The 12,642-nt window shown below is 42.1% G+C and overlaps 1 protein-coding gene across 1 annotated transcript in view; it reads left to right on the plus strand.

Moving 5' to 3' along the window:
- The window catches only part of LOC143982287 (cyclic AMP receptor-like protein A), a 933,494-nt gene that overhangs the window by 140,381 nt on the left and 780,471 nt on the right, over window positions 1-12,642 (plus strand). The window lies entirely within an intron of this gene.

Consider the following 12,642-nt stretch of genomic DNA (forward strand, 5'->3'; position numbering starts at 1 on the left):
CTTTTAATAGTTATCAACTAAGTGGCCAAATAAAATGTGAGTTCCACACCATATTAACACTCTTTTAGTCTACTAAAATATGACTAAAACAATTCAGATGATTAACCACTTCAGCCCTGGAAGGTTTTACCCCCTTTCTGACCAGAGCACTTTTTTCCAATTTGGCACTGCGTTGTTTTAACTGGTAATTGCACAGTCATGCAATGCTGTACCCAAACAAAATTTGCATCCTTTTTTTCCCCACAAATAGAGCTTTCTTTTGGTGCTATTTGATCACCTTTTTGCGTTTTTTAATTTTTTGCACTATAAACAAAAAAAGAGCGACAATTTCGAAACAAAAACAATATTTTTTTACTTTTTGCTATAATAAATATCCCCCAAAAATGCTTTTAAAAAAACAAATTTATTCATCAGTTTAGATCAATATATATACTTCTAGATATTTTTGATAAAAAATTACAATCAGCGTATATTGATTGATTTGCACAAAAGTTATAGCATCTACAGACTATGGGAAAAATTTATGGCATTTTTATGCCATTTTATTTTATTTTATTTTTTTACTAGTAATGGCGGTGATCTGCAATTTTTAGCGGTATTGCGATGGACAGATCGCACACTTGACACATTTTTTGGGACCATTGACATGTATACAGCGATCAGTGCTATAAAAATGCACTGAATACTGTGTAAATGTCACTGATAGTGAAGGGGTTAACACAGGGGTTGACAAATTTGCTTGGAATCTAGGAGCCAGCTAAAAAAGTTAGGAGCCAGGTCCGTGACGGCGATCTGGACCTGTCCCTGGCCTGACATGGAGACGAGTGAGGGGAAGATAGTGCCCCTCCAGCCCCCCCACCTGTCTCCAAGTCATTGCCCATAGCTCTTAGAGGGACATTTTTAAATTGCATTTTAGTGTAAATATGAGATGTGAGGTCTCTCTGACCCCAGATCTCATATATAAAAGAGGACCTGTCATGCTTTTTTCTATTACAAGGGATTTTTACATTCCTTATAATAGGAATAAAAGTGACACACATTTTTTTTTTTTAAAAGAACAGTGAAAAAAATAAAAATAAAAGTTAAAATAAGAAAAAAAAATGTTTTAAATGCGCCCTGTCTTGCCAAGCTTGCGTGCAGAAGCGAACGCATATATGAAAGCGGTGTTCAAACCACACATGTGAGGTATCGCTGCGATCGGTAGAGTAAGAGCAATAATTCTAGCCCCAGACCTCCTCTGTAACTCAAAACGTGCAACCTGAAGAATTTTTTAAACGTCGCCTATGGAGATTTTAAAGGGTAAAAGTTTGTCGCCATTCCATGAGCGGGCGCAATTTTGAAGCGTGACATGTTGGGTATCGATTTACTCGGCGTAACATTATCTTTCACAATATAAAAAAAAAATAAAAATTGGGCTAACTTTACTGTTGTCTTTTTTTTTTTATTAAATAAAAATTTTTTCCCCAAAAAAAGTGCGCTTGTAAGTCCGCTGTGCAAATATGGTGTGACAGACAGTATTGCAACGACCACCATTTTACTCTCTAGGGTGTTAGAATAAATAATAAAAAAAAAATATATATATATATATATATTTTATATATTTTATATATATATATATATTATAATATAATATATATATATATAATATATATTTTTTGTTTGTTTTGTTTAGGGGTTCTAAGTAAAGGGATGGAGAAAGACTGGCAGGCAATCCCATTAGCATTGTTGGTTGTAATTCCAACGGCCACCACAAGAGGGCGCCAGATTCCAGAAGGAACCATAGGATCACAGAAGGCCTCAAAGCCGGGGGCGCGGGGGGGGTCCACGGAGACGGGATACCCCCAGCTATGCTGCCCCAGGCGCAAGGTCGCTGATTCTAGTCGCCAATGCGACCTGGTTTTGTCGAGCACTGGGTTAACACTAGGGGGGCAATCAAGAGATTAAATGTGTGTTCTAACTGTATGGGGATAGGACTGAGTAGGAGAGGAGACATATCGCTGTTCCTACTTACTAGGAACAAGCCATATGTCTCCTCTCCTCTGACAGCACAGGGATTTGTGTGTTTAAACACACAAATTCCTGTGTTGGCCGTTCAAACATATATGGTGGGATTGCCCAAAAATAAGACCCTTCTGGGATAAGATAATTGAAAATATATACTTGATAACCGGAAAGAGGATTAGGAAATGTCCATGGGCCTGCCTGTTCCACGATACAGACATGGGAGTAAGGCAGTACAAAGCCACCCTTATCCCTTATCTTTTGAATGCAGCCAAAGCCTTAATACCAAACCATTGGGGAGACCCCCAGGGGCTGACAATTCTTGAGTGGGTGAAGAGGGTGGAGCAGAGTAGACTGATTGAAGATTCAATCAATAAAACCCAGGAGCCAGAAAGTGAAATCCAAGGGAAATGGCAAAAATGGCTGACATTCATAGAGAGTGGGAACTGTCATGTCTGATTATTAGGAGCAGGGAACAGGGGAGGAGGACGAAGGACGCGGGCGGAGAATGGGGGGCACAGCTCCGCCTTGTTTTTTTTTTTTTTTTGTGCCCAATGGGGGGGGGGGGGAGGGAGGATTGGGGCTTTTAAATGTACTGTGTAAGATGAGAGGTGTAAGGAGTCTTTGTCTCTGTGATACACTGTATGACTCCACTCTCGAGACTTGTATAAACATGTTTGAATAATATAAGAAAAAGAAAGAATATATAAAAAAAATAATAATTCCTGTGCTGGCGCACGTGCACGCAATCGTGCGTGGTCGGCGGCGATTGCGGCCACGCGCATCGGGTCACCCACCATGCAGCGGCTCTTAAAGGAAACCCTGTTACGGGGTTTTGCGCAGGGGAGCCATTTTCCCCCGTAAATAGACGTGAGCTGGATGGGAACCGGTTAAAAAAAAAACGTAATGGTATTTTAGTAAAGACTATGACTAAAACTAAATTGAAATTTGACATCAAAATTAACACTGCACTACCACATAAGACTGTTTAAAGCTGTTGAAAGGAAAAAAAATAGAAATAGGCTTTTCTTATTTTTTTCTTAATGTTGGCAATATATTAGGGTATTATGTACAATGACATTACAGCCAATAGAGTTTACATTTTTTTTTTTTTTTTTTTTATATTAAAGTTGCACTACTGTTTGTAAAAAAGCAATATTTTTGTTTGTTAAAGAAACTTGGTTTTATTTATAAAGATGTACAGTATATATCACAACAGTTAAATCTGTGTCTGTAGCGCATGTTCAAACCTTAATACCATAAATAATAACAGTACTCCAGGATTATATAATGTGTTTGGCAATTCTAGAGAAATGCTTAAATAATGCATTACAATTTTAACTAAACTCATTTGATTTTAGTTGACTAAAATGAAAACAACTCAGATGCCAAAAATACGACTAAAACTAAAATGGCATTTTAATCAAAAGAATATAACAAACTAAACCAAAGTTTGACGTCAAAATATTATTCTTCCACACTTTAAAGTAGAACCCTACTCCAAAATCAATATTAGAATTTCAAATATGTGTCCCATATTAATATCCTACATACTATTTTTGCTGTAAGAATCATAACTACCGTATTTATTGGCGTATAACATGCACTTTTTTCCCCCTTAAAATCAGGGAAAAATCGCGGGTGTGTGTTATACGCCGATTCTCTGCGATTTTTGAGCCTCTGAGCGGCTTTTGGCTGCCTTCTGCCCTTCTCGGCGGCCGAGAGCAGCCGAAAGCCGCCGAGAAGGGCCGAAGGAGGCCGAGAACTACCGGGGACCGCCGACATACACAGGAAATCTCGGCGGCGCCATTTTTAAAAACAGAACCTGAAAATAACACTGAAAAGGGGACAACGATGGACAAGGCTGCAATGATAGACAGGCTGCAATGATGGACAAGCTGCATGACAAGGCTGCATATGACACTGACAAGGCTGCAGTGATGGACAGGCTGCATATGATACTGACAAGACTGCAATGATGGACAGGCTGCATATGACACTGATAAGGCTGCAATGATGGACAGGCTGCATGACAAGGCTGCAGATGGACACCGACAAGGCTGCAGATGGACACCGACAAGGCTGCAGATGGACACCGACAAGGCTGCAGATGGACACTGACAAGGCTGCCGATGGACACTGACAAGGCTGCATTGATGGGCATTTAAATGTAAGTTTTTTTGCTTAAACTTCCCTCCTAAAAGTTTTTTTCCTTTAAAATTCCCTCCTAAACTTGGTGCGTGTTATACGCCGATAAATACAGTAATATTCACTATTCAACAGACTGAAATTATTGTAATAATACTAACCCAGCAGAGGCACTGCCAGTGTTATTACTGTGTGCAACTAAGCAATTTTGACTAACCAAGTGCAAATGCTCTCCAATACTCAACCATGTTGGCAAAAGACAGCTGTGCCCGAGATTTCAAAGAACAAATATCTCTGTGTACATACATCTGAGAATATATGGAAAGACAGATCTGAGCATCAAGACACAGTGGCACACATTTTTTTCCCCTAATATAATGTACAGGAGCACTAACATTGAGATACATAGCTACATACTGAGACCAAGCTCACGTTGCATTTTGCTGCATCTATATAGAAAATAGTGGGTTAACCTCTAGTTAAGCTTGTTCTTAATTTATTTTGTGCTAAAGGCAGCATAGAATGAGTGCTATTATAAATTTAGAGTAATGACCGCACTAATTCTTGTATTTAATGACAATCTAATAAAGATGATTAAAGGGAGAAATGTAAGTGGGCCTTATGCCACGTACACAGGACCGGACTTTCTGGCAGACTAGGTCTGCCGGAATCAGTCTGTCGGACAAGCCGATCGTGTGTGGGCTAATCCGATCGTTTTTCATAATAAAATCCGAGAGACCTAGAAATAGAATATGTTTCAAATCTGTCCAACGGACTCAATTCCTATTGGGAAAACCGTTCGTCTGTATGCTGGTCCGATGGACCAAATACGACGCAAGGGAAGCTATTGGCTACTGTCTATTGAACTTCCTTTTTTAGTCCAGTCTTACGTCATCACATTCAAAGCGAACTGACTTTCGAACAGACTTAGTCTGTTCGTGTGTCGCCAAGTCTGTTCGTTCAGAAGTCCATCGGAAAGCAGCCGAAAGTCTGTCGGGAAGACCGTCGGACCTAGTCTGCCAGAAAGTCCAGTCGTGTGTATCTCATTAGAGATACTTGAGCTCAAAGTTTGTGGAAAGTACCAAGATTCCGTGAGGTTTCTGGATCAATGTTTCTCAGAACTAATTTTAAGGTTGTATGTGGACTGTACTGCACTATATGTGCGGAGATAGCCTGAAATGTGACCTTCATGCCCTGGCCTCTGCATTGTGGCTTTTCCCATACTTGAGTGTATTATGATAATTAGCTGCAAATCGTTTTCCATGTCCAGGGTCATGGCACATCCCCAGCTGTGGCTCTGTACTGGGATCTACCATTTACTACACATTGCTGAAGTTTAAATTTCCCACAAATGCTGGTTTAGCACAGAAAGAGTTAAGGCTGAAAGACCGATGGAATCTACTTGGTGTAATGATGTGCACACATTCCACCCTTTTTTTTCCCTACATTAAACCTAGAGGAAGCACCATCCCATTGCTGCACCTAAAGCATCAAATGTATGTCCGGTCTCCAGTCTGTTTCCACTGCCTGTCTACATTGATCTGGTCACCTCTATCTACCATTTGCCCTCACAAGCATTAGCTGCCTGGGTGAGTACCAGATCTCAAATTCAGCCTAGTTGCGTTACCTCTACAAACAACATGTCTTCACTAAGCCACAGAGGGGACAGTCACGCCACAGAAACCGATTCCTGTAGTTGTAGGGTTATCATTTGAATCTTCCTTAGGATATAATTTACCTCTTAAGCCCTTGAGTGCAGAGGATATTGTCTTTAGCCCACAGGCCAACTTTTGCTCCTGGCTTCTTTTTCGGTTGCTTCTTGATATTCCTCTGGTGCTCTTGCACAAAACTGTGTATCTCTACCCTTTTCTCTGGTTTCCTCATATTCTGGGGCCCCTTGTCCTTGCCTAAACGGTAGAGTTGTTCCATCTGTATTGGTAGGTTTTTGTTTCCAGCCTGCCACTTGTCAATGCTCAGTGTTCCTTTGGGTGGAATTATTCTCTTCTGGTGATCTCCCTGTTAATTTCTTGAGCATCAATCAATCAATCAATGTAAATGTTCTAATGTCCTGTAGGGCACTTCACTTTACCTAGTTTGGATTTGGGTGTTGGACCCATAAAGTGGCAGTAAACCCAAAAGCTAACATTTATATTGCAGCTTACCATTTCTTAGATGTGATGGCTGCATTAGTTTTCTTTTTAGGTTTTCTTTTTTCTATCTTGATTTGTCAATTCAGCCAGTAAGTCTCATTATTTTCAAAAGATGAAGCTTTTTTTGTCTTCTTTGCTACTTGTCTAGGAGTCAGGGTGACCCTGTGATTTCAATAAACGTTAAATCATCTACTTGGTATGAGATAGGGTGACCGCATTTCCAAACTGCTATTAGGGACACCCCTCCCCCCCCCACCCGCTTCCTCTTCCCAAAAAAAGATGGGGGGAGGGGGGATAGAGTCTCGGGGTCTATGGGGAATTTGCGGGGGTGATTTGTCAGGTGAATGGTTGGTGTTAGCACTTAGATCACCCCAACACCATGCTTGATCTGGTGTCAGGGTGATCAAATCACATTAATTATTTTACTACATTGTAATATATAGTGCCTTGATAAAGTAATCATACCCCTTGAAATTTTCCACATTTTGTCATGTTACAACCAAAAACATAAATGTATTTTATTGAGATTTTATTGATAGACCAACACAAAGTGCCACATAATTGACAAGTGGAAGGAAAATGATGATAAATAGTTTTCAATTTTTTTTTTACAAATAAATATGTGAAAAGTGTGCTGTACATTTGTATTCAGCCCCCTTTACTCTGATTCCCCTAACTAAAATCTAGTGGAAACAATTGCCTTCAGAAATCACCTAATTAGTAAATAGAGTACACCTCTGTGTAATTTAATCTCAGTATAAATACAGCTGTTCTGTGAATCCCTTAGAGGTTTGTTAGAGAACCTTCGTGAACAAACCGCATCATGAAGGCCAAGGAACTCACCAAACAGGTCAGGGATAAGGTTGTGGAGAAGTTTAAAGCAGGGTTAGGCTATGAAAAAACATCCCAAGCTTTGAACATCTCACAGAACACTGTTCAATCCATCATCCGTAAATGGAAAGAGTATGGCACAACTGAAAACCTACCAAGACATAGAATCCACCTAAACTGACAGGCCGAGCAAGGAGAGCATTAATCAGAGAAGCAGCCAAGAGGCCCATGGTAACTCTGGAGGAGCTGCAGAAATGCACAGCTCAGGTGGGAGAATCTGTCCTGATATTAGTCGTAAAATAAATGAGAGAGAGGCACCTCTAAGGCCGCGTACACACGGGCGGAATGTTCGCCCAACTTAGTCCGCTGAACAGTGTTTCAGCGGACAGTCCGCTCGTGTGTGGGCTTCAGCGGACTGTTTCAGCGGACAGTCTGACGAACAAAGTCTTACGGAATTTCCGTAAGACAGTCCGTTCAAACTTGGTTTTGTCCGTCCAAACTTGTTTTCAGCGGACAGCCCGCTCGTGTGTAGGCAAGTTGGACGGACTAAGTATCGCGCATGCTCAGAAAGGGTTTACATGGCCGAAGGTTGCATTGCAGTGTATAGGACGTAGTTTTTCTAGTCCCATCGTACGTGCTGTACACGTCATCACGCACGTTTTCAGCGGACTGTTCGTTCATCGTGTGTGGTCAAGTCCGTTCATGCTAATTTTGAATGGACTGTTTGTCGGATTGTTTGACGAACTTAGTTGGGCGAACAGTCCGCCCGTGTGTACGCGGCCTAAGTGTGGGATTAAAAGCAGTTTAATAAGAACATCCAGTTGACAACTCACATTTGTACTTAGTACAAAAGGCACATCTGTGTATATGGAGGGTCCCAAAGGGTTATCCTCAGTGGAAAATTCACTCCGCTCCTCCGATCCTTCCTTTCTGCAGCACTGTAATCTCTGCTGATCACCGATGTGATGGTAGATTGCCGTGCAGTGATAGGAACCAGAACGAGGCTTGGTGTGCAGATGGCTAGACAGCATGAAAGGATGATATCACCGGAATGCAGTGCTTTTCCTGAGCATGCGCATTACGTGTGTTATGGTAACTGCACTCCTTTTTCAAACATGAAAACAAGGGTAATTCAATGCTATATTTAGTGCTATGTATACATGCAATAAAATTCAAATTCATAAAAAATTCATAATAAATGCCCCATAAATCAATATCAATCTTGATAGTAGTGCTCCAGTGTTATTATCATATCACCATGCTTCTCAATAATTGTTATTGCTTGTGCACACCACCACCAGCTATTTAATCTGCTCACCACAAGGATGATTCAGGAAGACTCAAATGAACGCTTTATTTTCACTCCCCAAATGTCAAAATTTGCTTGTTACATGTATTGAGAGTATCCGCTCACTCACCAAACTGGGGATGCGCAACGTCACAGGCTCGGACCGTCTCCTCCTGCACATGTATCAACCTCTGAATGGTCTTCCTCAGCAGATCCACGGTGGTGAGCGAGTGGACGCTCTCAATACATGTAACAAGCATATTTTGTTTTTATATCTAGTAACTGTCCTTTTTTAGCTGGGTTTTTAATACAAGTTTTAGAGCAGAGAGCACTATGTCAGCTGTGTTTTTACATGATTACAGGTCATAATATAATATTGTGACAGGTATTAAGCAATGGGAATGTGTCTCATTCCGGTGATGTCATTCCTTCACACTGCCTAGCTATCTGCGCACCACGCTTCATTCTGGTTCTTATCACCGCATGGCCGTCTACCATCACAGCGGTGATCAGCGGAGATTACAGTGCTGCAGAGAGGAAGGGTCAGAGGAGTGGAGCTGACTTTCCACCGAGCATACCCTTTGGGATCCTCCATATACACAGATGTGCCTTTTGTATTATGTACACATGCAAGTTGCCAATTGGATGTTCTTATTAAACTGCTTTTAATCCTACACTTAGAGGCGCCTCTCCCTTGTTTATTTTTCAGCCTTGCTGGAATCTGACTTCTATTCCTAAGTAGTGGCAGCCCTTAGTGTTTCAACTTTTAATGGGCTTTAATTCATGTTTCATGAATTTTACATGGACCTTTTTTTACTTGTGGGGTTACAGTAGTACTTTAAGTGCTTGCGCCTTTTAATTGTCTGCCACTATTAGTTGTGCACTCCACAAATCTGGCCTTTATGGAAGAGTGGTAAGAAGAAAGCCATTGTTGAAAGAAAGCCATAAGAATTGCCATTTGCAGTTTACAAGAAGCCATTTGGGGGACACAGTAAACATGTGGAAGGTGCTCTTTTCAGATGAGACCAAAAGTGAACTTTTTGGCCTACAAGCAAAACTCTATGTGTGGCAGAAAACTGACACTGTACATCACCCTGATCACACCATCCCCACTGTGAAACATGATGGTGGAAGCATCATTTTGTAGGGATGCTTTTATGCAGCAGGGACAGGGAAGCTGGTCAGAGTTGATGGGAAGATAGATGGAGCCAAATACAGGGCATTCTTAGGAGAAAACCTGCTGGAGTCTGCAAAGGACTTGAGACTGGGGCGGAGGTTCATTCTCCAGCAGGACAATGACCCTAAACATACAGCCAGAGCTACAATGGAATGGTTTAGAGCAAAGCATATTCATATGTTAGAATGGCCCAGTCAAAATCCAGACCTAAATCCATTTGTGAATCTGTGGCAAGACTTGAAAATTGCTGTTCTTTTACGTTCTCCATCCAATCTAACAGAGCTTGAGCTATTTTGAAAAGAAGAATGGGCAAAAATGTCACTCTCTAGATGTGCAAAGCTGGTAGAGACATCCCCAAAAAGACTTGCAGCTGTAATTGCACCAAAAAGGAGTTCTAAAAAAGTATTGACTAATGCACACCACACCTTTCAGATATTTATTTGTAAATAAAAATTGAAAACCATTTATCATTTTCCTTGCATTTCAGAATTATGTGCCACTTTGTGTTTGGTCTATTATATAAAATCCCAATAAATACATTAACATTTTTGGTTGTATCATGACAAAATGTGGAAAATTTCAAGGGGTATGAATAATTTTGCAAGGCACTGTATAATGAAATAGTTCAACTCCAGCATAATGCAGAATAAGTGGGATCCCAGAGCTTGTCACCTGCTACCAGATGCAGCATGCCACCATCGCCTGCCGCCAGATGCAGGTTGCCACTTGCCACTGGCACCTGCCACTAGATGCAGCGTGGCACTGTCGCCAGCCACCAGATGAAGTGTGCGACTTGCCACCCATAGCCTGCCACCAGATGAAGTGCGCCACTTGCCACCCATAGCCTGCCACCAGATGAAGTGTGCCACTTGCCACCCATAGCCTGCCACCAGATGCAGTGTCATTTGCCAGCCATAGCTTGCCACCGGGTGTAGTGTCACTTGCCACCCATAGCTTGCCAGCGGGTGCAGTGTCACTTGCCACCCATAGCTTGCCACCGGGTGCAGTGTCACTTGCCACCCATAGCCTGTCACCAGATGCAGTGTGCCACTTGCCACCCATAGCCTGCCACCAAATGCAGTGTGCCACTTGCCACCCAGAGCCTACCACCAGATGCAGTGCCACATGCCACCCATAGCCTGCCAACAGATGCAGTGTGCCACATGCCACCCATAGCCTGCCAACAGATGCAGTGTGCCACTTGCCACCCATAGCCTGCCACCAGATGCAGTGTGCCACTTGCCAATCATAGCCTGCCACTAAATGCAGTGTGCCACATGCCACCCATAGCTTGCCATCAAATGCAGTGTGTCACTTGCCACCTATAGCCTGCCACCAGATGCAGTGCCACTTGCCACCCACAGCCTGACACCAGATGCAGTGTGCCACTTGTCACCCATAGCCTGCCACCAGATGCAGTGTGCCACTTGCCACCCATAGCCTGCCACCAAATGCAGTACCACTTGCCACCCAGAGCCTGCCACCAAATGCAGTGTGCCACTTACCATCTGCAGAGGTTCATGCTGGGACCTGTAGTCCTTCACTTTTGGGGGTCACATCCTACAAGTCCCAGCATGAACCCCTGATATCATTAAGGACGTGTCCTCCTCCCATGCCTCCGAGGGTGTCCTTTCATCTGTCACGGTTTAATGTCAGTGTCCTCTCCGCTGCTGTCGGCTTACACATCTGTGGCCCTCTGCACAGTGCACTGCAATCATTCATCTGATTAACATCGGAGACAATTGAAGAGGATGTGGGCACAGCAATGCACTAAGCAAGGAGGAAGTGAAATCCTCCTCCGCTCTGAATGCTGGGGCCTCACTCTGTGGTGACATCTCTGGTTGCTAGATGTTCTAGCAACCAGTTGGGGCAGTGAACTAGCAGCTGGTGGATTTGGATAAAGCAGTTCTCGTCTGGCCCAGGAGTCCACCAGAACAAGTAACAGCGGCGATGCAGCGGCCTATTTAGGGGGCGTCATATTGGTCCAGAGGGCAATTCCAGGACACTGCATGGTCCCGGAATGAAGGTGCCGGGGACCCAGGACAGGCCTGCCAAATCTGGGACACGTGGTCACCCTAGTATCAGAATGTAGCCAGTGAAGTCAGAACTTCTGATCTGCTCATTTGTCCAAAGTCATTGACTCAGAAAGAACTGAATTAGCCTGACAGCCAAAGAAATAGTATATACGGAAAGTGATATCAGCAATAACACCTTTCATATTTTTCTCAGTACACGTTTTCTCCTGCTGTCCACCCAGCTAATATAGCAGCTTTGTTGGGAAGTGACATCATACTTCAAAAAAATGTATGAAGCCATTACATGTATTTCTAATACCACATCTGCCTCTTATATTTTAAACCTAAATATAAATCTTTTTAAATCTGTTGTTTTTTTTAACTGATATATTAATATTTGCTATATGTCAGGCATGCTAAAAATAAAATGTGATAGTGTTTCTTCAAATGAATAAGTGATATGTGGAAAAACTGTCCAATGCTGGCAAATATGTGTAAGATAACTTTTCTAAAATAAGGAATCTTATTTATATTCTTTTTTTTTTTGGATTTGTGTAATCAGCATTTTGCCAGAAACTTTTGTAATGAAGGGTAGATGTCTCCAGTCAGCATTGTCTGAGTATGTCTCTTACATTTAGAAACTCAAGTGATGTGCCAAAGAACAAAGCTCTGTATTTTTATTATCTGTACTAAGGTTCACCGGGTCTGAACCAGACATTTGCACCTGACCTGTCTGTGAAACTGCTGTTTCTTCATCAAGGCTAAACGATAAGGGTCATCTAATCTGAATTACCATTTCATACAAGCACAATAATGACAGTGCAGTAAAAAAATCAAGATAGAAGAAATGAATGCTGACATGTCTGCAAGATTCTTAGGTGATTGAACATAAATTTCCATAATCCGAGCAGCTAGATAGCCAGTGCACCTTATAATCATACAACCAGCTCCTACCATAAAAATGTAATGTTAAGATGAGAGCTCCCATCACTGAGACCTAAGCCTCATACACATGATAAGAATATCGGATGA

Source organism: Lithobates pipiens, unplaced genomic scaffold, assembly GCF_037356315.1.
Source record: "Lithobates pipiens isolate NorthernLeopardFrog02 unplaced genomic scaffold, aLitPip1_a1.2 Scaffold_16, whole genome shotgun sequence".
NCBI classification, from domain to species: domain Eukaryota; kingdom Metazoa; phylum Chordata; class Amphibia; order Anura; family Ranidae; genus Lithobates; species Lithobates pipiens.